This window comes from Pan paniscus, chromosome 15, assembly GCF_029289425.2.
Source record: "Pan paniscus chromosome 15, NHGRI_mPanPan1-v2.0_pri, whole genome shotgun sequence".
Classification (NCBI taxonomy): Eukaryota; Metazoa; Chordata; class Mammalia; order Primates; family Hominidae; genus Pan; species Pan paniscus.
In genome coordinates, this window is record NC_073264.2 from 22,023,288 (window position 1) to 22,033,722 (window position 10,435).

At 39.7% G+C, this 10,435-nt stretch overlaps 1 pseudogene; it reads right to left on the minus strand.

Annotated features, from left to right (window-relative positions):
* Positions 1 to 4,950: 4,950 nt before the first annotated feature.
* On the minus strand, positions 4,951 to 8,003 carry LOC100990011 (pentatricopeptide repeat-containing protein 2, mitochondrial-like; annotated as a pseudogene).
* Between the last annotated feature and the right edge of the window lie 2,432 nt (positions 8,004 to 10,435).

Sequence of the window (10,435 nt, forward strand, 5' to 3'; positions counted from 1 at the left end):
GAAGTTACGTTATCCAGCAGAGATTCATTGCTGGTGGGGTCAAAAGGAACTCCAGGGCACAGAGTTTCTGTCATTTTCAGCAATGCTTTGATTTAGCGTGGAATTTGTTGATGTTCCTGCCTCCATTTCCTGTATCCTACGCAGAGACCTGCCTTTCTCTCCTCTTCACATTTTTGCACTGGGCTCCAGTTTGTTTTCAGAAAGTGATTCACATCCCAGAGACGTCACTTCCAGGAGCAGCTGGGCTGATTCTTTATAAGAATTATGATTCAGAAACCCAGTTAAGTTTGGATTTAGGGGAAACGTAAGGGGAAGAGGAAAATGGTAATATTAAGGCTAAGCAACAGAGGCAATGAGGGAAATGTGAGTCTCATGTTGAGACATAATAGTCCATTACCTATGGAAATAGGATTTCAGGAGGTACTGGGATGCCCCAGTGTTTGAAAATGTCAGCTCTCCAGCACTAGCATGAGGTTAGTGTTTGGAATTATATCCTTATAAACTTATTGCATATCCCTATACACAAGTATATAAAATTATTAACTTCAAAAAATGGGATCTTCGGCACATTTATAAGGTGACAACAAGAAAAGAAAAAAGCAAAATAGGCCTTATTCTATGAATGCTTTTGCATGCGTTTGGCACTGTGCTACCTACTTACTGGGTATACAGTCATTAAAACAAAACAAAACAAAACAAAAGAAACAGGCTTTGCAACATATCCACAAATGAGATCCAGAGGGGATAATTGTGATAGGAAGAAGGAAGGTGATGTGATTAGAGCCAGCCCTGGGCACTGCTCTGGAAAGCTGGTCTTGCTAAGGACCAAACATACAGCAAGCAACTGTATTAGAAGACTGGGGTTAAAATAATATATTTGTAAGGTTGAGAACAGTTGATACATATAGACCTCCCTTACCAGGGAGGTGCAGCCATCCCGCAGCTGCTGAGTGTTCTCTGTCAAGAATTCACAGGTGCACTCTTCTCCAGAGCATAGCCTCCAGCCTATGGGGGCCGCCTTGTTGACAATGTCTAAGAGGTTATGTCCTTCCCCAGGGGTAGCCCATAGCCAATGACTGGCTGATATGGATGTGTAAGAACTTAGACCTCTTGCCTCAATCTTATGGCATCAGTCATGTTTTAGAGCTCCCCATGGGGTCAGGTTTGAGACTAGCTTTTAGCTAAAATCACTTCTTTTTTTAGCTTCTTACATACAGGTTTCTCCTAAGAGCACTCCCTCAATAAATCACTAACTCAAGAACATGTTCTTTTTTTTTTTTTTTTTTTTTTTTTGAGATGGAGTCTTGCTCTGTTGCCCAGGCTGGAGTGCAGTGGCGCGATCTCGGCTCACTGCAAGCTCCGCCTCCCGGGTGCACACCATTCTCCTGCCTCAGCCTCCCGAGTAGCTGGGACTACAGGCGCCCGCCACCACGCACGGCTAATTTTTTGTATTTTTAGTAGAGACGGGGTTTCACTGTGTTAGCCAGGATGGTCTCGATCTCCTGACCTTGCGATCCGCCCGCCTCAGCCTCCCAAAGTGCTGGGATTACAGGCATGAGCCACCGTGCCCGGCCCCTCAAGAACATATTCTAAGGAAGGAATAGGGAATTCATTTTTCTTGAAGCCCTCCAAGAGCTGAAGGTCAGGGGCCCAAGCTAGAGATCACTTCAGGCAGGTGGGCAGGGTAGACTCTAGAATGTCAGTGAAGCATAATGGTTAAGCACATGGAATCTGGAACTTCAATTGAAAATTCCAGAACTTTCATTGAAATTGTAGTTCTAACATTTACTAGCTTATCTTAGGTAAGTAACTTCGATGGAAAGTTCCAGAACTGCATTAAAATTGTAGTTCTAACATTTACTAGCTTATCTTAGGTAAGTAGCCTCTCTGGTTATACCCAGTAGAACTAACACAATACCTTGTGCATTATAGGTGTTCAATGTGTATATATCTAGTTGAACTCACTTTTTTTTTTTTTTTTTTTTTGAGATAGTCTCGCTTTGTTGCCCAGGCTGGAGTTCAGTGGCGCGATCTCGGCTTGTTGCAACCTCTGCCTCCCAGGTTCAAGTGATTCTCATGCCTCAGCCTCCTGAGTAGCTGGGATTACAGGCACCTGCCACCACGTCAGGCTAATTTTTGCATTTTCAATTGAGACAGGGTTTCACCATGTTGGCCAAACTGTCCTCGAACTCCTGACCTCAGGTGATCTGCCTGCCTCGGCCTCCCAAAATGCTGGGATTACAGTGTCACTGTGCCCGGCCATGACTTGATCTTCCCTGGTCCAATATTCTGGCCCCTGAATCAGTGATGCTTCCATTACACTAGGTTTCCAACTTTATTTTTCTAAATTTAAATGTAAAAAATGTTTTAGGCTGGGCATGGTGGCTCATGCCTGTAATCCCAGCACTTTGGAAGGCCAAGGCAGGAGGATCACCTGAGGTCAGGAGTTCAAGACCAGCCTGGCCAACATGGTGAAACCCCGTCTCTACTAAAAATACCAGAAAATTAACCAGGTGTGGTGGCACATGCCTGTAATCCCAGCTACTTGGGAGGCTAAGGCAGGAGAATTGCTTGAACCCCGGAGGCAGAGGCTGCAGTGAGCCAAGATCGCACCACTGCATTCCAGCCTAGGTGACAATAGCAAAACTCAGTCTCAAGAAAACAAAAATATTTTTAGAGATGGGGGGCTTTCTATACTGCCTAGACTGGCCTTAAACTCCTGGCCTCAAGTGATCCTGTTGCCTTGGCCTCCCAAAGTGCTGGGATTATAAGGGTGAGCCACTGCACCTGACCTTTCTTGATCTGTGGTTAGTTGGCCATCTGTCATCAATATCTGAGACTATAGAAGCTCTTGATAAGAGCTTCATGTTTTTTAGCTATTATGGTAGCCTTAAAATGTGTCCACACAGTCACTAATGCTCTTCCCTCCAAAAGGTGAGCTTAATCTCTCTCTCCTTGAGTGTGACTGAATTCAGTGAGAGAATCTGCTAGAAATTGATTCACTTCCAGTGAACAGAATGTGATCAAAGTGATGGCATGCCTCTTCTGAAATAGGTCCAAAAAAGGATTTGGCTTCCTCCTTGCTCTTGAGCTCGCATCACTCACTCTGGGGGTAAGCTAGGTGCCATATCATACGAACACTCAAGCAGCACAATGGAGAGACCCCTGTGGGAATTGAGGTCTCCTGCCAACACCAGGAAGGAATTAAGACCTCCTCCCGAAGGCCGTGTGGGTGAGCCATCTTGCAAGCAGCTCCTCCAACCCCAGTCAAACCTTCAGATGACCACAGCCCTAGCTGACATTTTTACTGCAAGCTTATGAGAGACCCTGAACCAGAACCTATCAGTTAACCTTCTTCTAAGTTCTTGACCTTTAGAAACTGCAACATGGTACATATTTGTTGCTTTAACTGCTAAGTTTTAGAGTAATTTGCTTCACAGCAATAGATAATATAGTTATGAAATGCAAGATTTTCTGGTCTGGAATGGCTCATTATAGTGTTTTTTCCATCTCTCCACTCATATCATTTTTTCTTTATCTAGTAACTAAAGAATTATTTTACTTCCTCTCCCCTTCCCCACTCCCAGGCTAATAATTAACCTACCAACTTAGTTAAAAAACATAGAATGTTTATCATTTTTAGTACATTTATAAGCTATGAAATGTATTTTCTTATCCAGTTATCTCCAGAAATATTAAAGATTACTGTTTATTATGATTATTTTAAGTTCCTCACATAGAAAAAAGATACTATTTAACATTGTCATGGGTTAGGGTACCAGGCAGGTAAGAATATATGCCAATACACACATTTTCTAGAGGGCAATTTGGTAATATGCAGCAAAAGTGCCTAATATTTTTTTTAAATCTTTGACCCCAGGATTTTACTTTTCATAATTTATCCTAAGGAATCAATTTGGCAAATGCATAAAGTTGTATGAATAAAAATGTTCATCATAGCATGATTTATAATGGTAAAAGTAAAAAAATTCTAAGTGTCCAACATCAGGGATTATTTAAATGAATAGTAGTTTAACAATGAAATAGTATTCAGTCCCTAAAGGGATAATAAAGGCCTAAATTTATTGACATGAAAGAATGTAGATGAATTCAGTGAAAAAAATTTATGGTGTGTTTATTATTATTTCATTTTGTGAAAACACATGCCTACCTTTGTAAATAACATTATATATATATATTTTTTCTAATATATATTTAACTTTCTTATACATGCATATATATATATATGCATGTAAAAAATCCTGGAAGGATAGATATCAAAATGTCATCAGTGGTTAACTTTCAGTGATGAGATTTAGGGCAATTTTAATTGATTCATTATTTTCAAATTTATTTGTATTTTCTAATATTTTTCCTAGTGATTTAATGAATAAAAATAGCAATACCATTCAAATTAGGAAAAAATTAGGAAAATACAGACGAAAAAGGAGAAAATCATGGTCAAATGTAGTCACACTATTTAGGATTAATCACCCTTAATATTTAGGTGCATATACTTTTAGATTTTTATGTGCAAATATACATACGAACATGTATATGTTAAAACAATTGGAATCAAATATTATTTACAGGGTTGCCTTATAATTTTGAACTGTAATTTTAAATGTTTGAAGTAACATCAATCTCACAGAAAAATTGCAAGTACAACACAAATAACTCTTTTTTTTGTCCAGAACCATTTGAGAGTAAGTTAATGAATGCGCCTCCATTCCTGAATACTTTGGTGTGCCTTTCTTGTAACAAGGATATTCTCATATACAGCTATCAAAATCAGGACATTAACGTTAACATTCACATTATGCTACCATCTAACTCAGACTCTACTCAAATTTTACCATTTGTCTCAATAATGTTCTTTAGAGCAAAAAGATCCAATCAGAATCATGTGTTTCATTTAGTAGTCATGTCTCTTTATTCTCGTTGGTTGTAATACAATTCCACAGGCTTTCTTAGACTTTGACTCTTTTGAAGATTCCAGTCCAGTTATTTTGTAGAATGTTTCTCCATATGGGTTTGTCCTGATCAGATTTAGGTTCTCCATCTTTGGCAGAGATGTCACAAAAATGGTGCATGTTCTTCCCACTGCATCCTCTAAGTTTCAATTCAATTTCAATTTAAGCCATTACTGATGATGTTTACTTTGTTCACCTGATTAAAATGAAATCTGCCAGCCTTCTCTACTGAAGTTATTTTTTTTTCTTTGTAACTACTAAGTATTTTGTAGTGGATGCATTTTTAAACTATGTAAGTATTTCAGCTGGGTCCGGTTGGCTCAGACCTGTAATCCCAGCACTTTGGAAGGCTGGGGGGTTGGTGGAGGGTGAAGATCACCTGAGATCAGGAGTTCGAGACCAGCCTGGCCAACATGGCAAAACCTCATCTCTACTAAAATTATAAATATTAGCTGGGTGTGATGGCAGGTGCCTGTAGTTGCAGCTACTCAAGATGCTAAGGCAGGAGAATCACTTGAACTTGGGAGGCTGAGGTTGCTGTAAGGTGAGATTGCCTCACTGCATTCCAATCTGGTTGACAGAGCAAGACTCCATCTCAAAAAGAAGAAGAAGGAGAAGGAGGAGGAGGGAGGAGGGAGGAGAAGGGGAAGTGGAAGGGGAAGAGGAAGAGGAAGGAGAAGGAGAAGGAGAAGGAGAAGAAGAAGAAGAAGAAGAAGAAGAAGAAGAAGAAGAAGAAGAAGAAAACTGTGTAGGTATTTAAATCCTTATCATATTTTAAATGCATTCATTTATTTATATCAGTATGGATTCATGGTTTCTTGTTTTATTCAATGAGTTATAATTTGTCCCAGATTAGCCAGTGGAAGCTATTTTAATAGGGCTTCTGGGTGTTTTTGATGTATCCCTATTCTTCCTCCTCCTCCTCTTCTTCCTCTTCCTCCTCTTCTTCTTCCTCTTCCTCCTCTTTTTCCTCTTCTTTCTCTCTTCTTCTTCTTTTCTTTGCTTTGTTGTCCAAGCTGGAGTGCAGGGGTGTGATCATGGCTCACTACTTTCAAACTCCTGGGCTCAAGCAATGCTCCTACCTCATCCTCCTGAGTAGCTGAGACTACAAGTGCGCATGACCATGCCCAGCTAATGTTTTTCTTTCTTTCTTTTTCTTTCTTTCTTTCTTTCTTTTTCTTTTCTTTCTTTCTCTCTCTCTCTTTCTTTCTTCCTTTCTTCCTTTCTTTCTTTTCTTCCTTCCTTCCTTTCTTCTTTCTTTCTTTTTCATTTTTTGTAGAGGTAGTGTCTTACTATGTTGCACAGGCTGGTCTCTGAACTCCTGGGCTCAAGGGGTCCTCCTGCCTCGGCCTCCCAAAGCTCTGAGATTACAGGCGTGAGCCACCATGCCCAGTCTCCCCATCATTATTTAGGCAGTTCCTTGCTTTTAGAAACTACAAGATGGTCCAAGCTCATTTTATATTTTCCTTCCCCTGGAACCAGTCATTTTTCTAAGATGACCTGGTTGTGTTTAGTGATGAACAGTATTTTGAAACCTGGATCTGGATGCTAGGTAGGTGCTCATTGCTGTTGGGGTGAGAGAGCTCTAAGGCTGTCTCAGTGGACATAGTTGGGAATATGGCAAATAGCCAATCACACTCACACTCACATGTATTTGCATGTATTTTCTCTTTTTTCTTTCTTTCGTTTTTTAAATTTTTGCTTACAAACCTTTTTTATTTCTCTTATTTTTGAGAAAATCTGATCCTACTGAACTTTGCATGAAGATTTCAAATCTATATGCAAATACGCATAGGCATTATTGTTTTGCATATGGAAAAATGAGGGCTCAAGTCGTAGAAATATATGATGGCAGAGCAGTGAGGAAATCCTGGGCTATTTTCTAACATGATAGAATAGGGTTTCGGACCTCTTCAATTCAGCAAGGATGTAATTTACAAGTAACTACTCCCTTGAAAATCAGAGTGACCACACTTGTAGTGAAATTCATTCCTGTGGTGCTTGCTGGGTTCCATTCTGGTGCTGGAAGCTGGACTGGAGACTGACCATGTTCCTTCAGGTATCCTCAGCAGTGTACAAGGGAAGCTCCTTTCTGAGGGAACCATGCTTGCATGTAGACCTTCACAGTAGTGCAACACAACTTCTCAGAGATCAACATGCCACCGTTCAGTGAACTCGGGAATTTCAAGAGGAGGCTAAGTGTCAGCACAGCGTCTACTGAAGTGCAATGCCTGCTTCTTAGGGAAGGCAACAACTCACTAGAAGCAGGCCCTTCAGATCCACAGGTGGATGAAATGAGGATTATTACTCAGCCAAAAAGGACTGGTTGAGTGGCTGGAAGGTCCAATGGCTCATCATCCTCTTGTTTAATAGCAACATATGGGATCTCCTGTCCCTGGGGGTGTGGCAGAGCAGAGTACCCAAAGTACAAGTGGTTACCTGGCCACTGATGTGCAGTTTTCCATAGATCTCATTAAATCTGGCCACAAGGGCAGGCATATCCTTCACTTTTCCTTCACTTTTGCCAGCACTTCTTCTGAGAATGCATGTCTTTTCACAAATTTTAATAAATTTCCTTCTGCAGCATTTTTTTAGTGTCTCTATCAGGGTTTCCAACATATTTGACTGGATATGGATTATAATAGTTAAGTTAGTGCAGGCTATGCTTTCTGGATTCATGGTTTGAGAAAAAAATGGACATAGCTTTTGCCACTTGGTTCTGATTCAGAGCTAACGCCACAAAGAAACGGGATGCTCTCCTGGAGAGAACCTCTCCTTTGAGTGGGGCTTCTTCTCTTAATGTAGAACAGATTTTGAAAGACTCAGGGCTCTTCAGTTTGTTGCAAACTGCAAAACTAAGAACATAGGATCTTTGGTGAATTTCACACCTTGATTTTTCATCTCTATCAATACTTCCAAAGCACTTTTATATTTGCCTTTGATAAATAACATATCCATCAAAATATTGAACGATGTGGAATCTGAGAAGGAATCTCATAAATGCTGGTCTTTCATGAGCCCCTCAAGATCCAACCCATAACAGACTCATGAAAAGTGGTCCAAACCTATACTCCCCCAAAGTGATATTTCTGTTCCCTGATGCCATTTTGAATCTTTGAAACTGATGCTTTCGTTTTCCTAGAAAGCTTACAGGATCTTTTTATGCCTCTGTTCTCAATCTTCACAGTGACATGCTTAGGTACGAGTCATTGTATCCTGCACTGGGGATGGGGGTGGGGTTAATTTGGAAACTCAACTTTTCGGGTATGGGAAATTTACTTCAGTAAATTTCCAATTTCTGTTTCCCTCTCTCCTCTCTTCCTGGAACTCTATTAGTCAAATATTGAATCTCCTGGATGGCTCTACTGTATTATCTTTTCTTCTGTTTTTCTCTTTTGGAAGTCATTTCTTTGACTTTATCTTTTGAACCTAATACTAATTCTTCCACTCCTGATATTTTATATATTTATTTTCCAAGTGTTTGTTCTTTTTTGCTTTCCTTTCACAAGTTTTTGTTTGTTTGTTTTGAAAACAATAGTTCCCCAAATAAATCGGAATATACTAACTAGAGGTTATTAAGGCTTTATCCTCTATTCTCTGCTTTGTGATGTTTCTTTAACTTTATGTTTTTAAATTACAGTCTTCACAGAATTATGGAGACAGTCGAGTATGTGTGGAGAATGGACCTTGCAAACAAATAAAACCAATTTTGTAGACTTTGACGAATAAATTTCTCTTTAAGATAAAGATAGCTCAATGTTGTTAAAATTATATACACACATACAATTCTAAGCACATGGTAGGTGCTGAATTTATGGTAGCTCCAGTCTTTTCTCTTTTATGAATCAATTTCTCAAAAATATTTAAAGTGGCCAGTGCAGTGACTCACACCTGTAATCCCAGCACTTTGGGAGGTGAAAACGAGCGGATCACTTGAGCCCAGGAGTTTGAGACCAACCTGGACAACATAGGGAGATTCTGTCTCTACGAGAAAAAAAAAAGAGGAAAGAAAGAAAGAGAAAGAGAGGGAAAGAGAGAGAGAAAGGAAGAAAGGAAGAAGAAAGAAAAGAAAGAAAGGGAGGGAGGGAAAGAGAGAAAGAGAAAGAAAGAAAGGAAGAAAGAAAAAGAAAGAGAGAGAGAAAGAAAGAAAAGGAAGGAAGGAAGGAAGGAAGGGGAAAGAAAGAAATGAGTCGGTGTGGTAGTTCATGCCTGTGGTACCAGCTACTTGGGAGGCTGACGCGGGAGGATCACTTGAGCTCAGGAAGTTGAGGCTGCAGTGAACTATGATTGTGCCACTGCACTCCAGCCTGGATGGCAGAGCGAGACCCTGTCTTAAATGATGATCATGATAAAACCTCCAGTATCTACAATGTGTGTGAGATGTGCCACCAGATGGCGCCATGATTGGAACTGTAACATGGAAGAACTCCAACTCCCTTCTTTAATATGTCTGCAGATTTCCGGTGAGGCTTTTATCCTTATGATCCGCTCTGCTTTTTGGATACTTTTTTTGCATGTGAGGTCCCATGTTGACCCCATTCCTGAAACCCAGCTCCTTTCTTAACTCTTATTTATACCTGTCCCCTTCTGCTACACACACCCCAACTCAGGTAAAGTCTTCAGGAGTAGATTTGGAAGTTAAAGAGTAAATGAGGGTTTATGTTTTTGTGTTGAGAAAACTTTTTATTTTACCCAGATTACATCTCTTTTCTTAAAATGTAATTGGCCACACCATCTTCAGTTCACTGGCCCTTCATCTTGTACAGTTCTCAACCTTACACTTTCTTGCTGGCTTGTGATTTTTTTATATCCACACACACAGTCCCTCTGTTTCGTTCCCTCTTCCTTAGAACAAAACAAATTATTTTCCTTGATTTCTGCTATATTTAAGGCACATATTTATTATGTAACTTCCTGTGACATGTATGGCCTTAACATCTTACCTGCTAGGTGAGCAGTGTATGATGTTATTTTCCCAAAAAGAGTTACTTTACTTCCTAAGAAAAGCTATTGTCAGTTATTTAGGATAGTAATATTTTTACCTCATCATTCAGGTTTCTACAAATCTGAGGGAAAAAAGGAAAATATCTGAAATCAAGAAAAGAGAACTAACTTAAGTGTGTGGGGATATAGGGAGGGCAAGAGAGGTGATGACTGAGCTTGGACTAAAAAGAAGAAGCTATAATGTGTGAAAAAGAAAAAATAAGTAAGAGAAATATGTAAGTATGGTCAATTTCTGGATTACTTTTATTTTATTATTTCTCAAAATGCCTCTAAAATTTGTTAGTGAGAATTCTGAAGTGATTAAGTGGTACCAATTTCTATGGTTTGGATTTTGGATCATGGACTGAAAAGAGTGTGCTGTGGAATTAGACATATACATTTCGTTCCAACTCTGCCATTATTATGGTGTAACCTTTAGTAAGTTACTTCACTCCTCTGACAGTAGTTTATTATAAAAT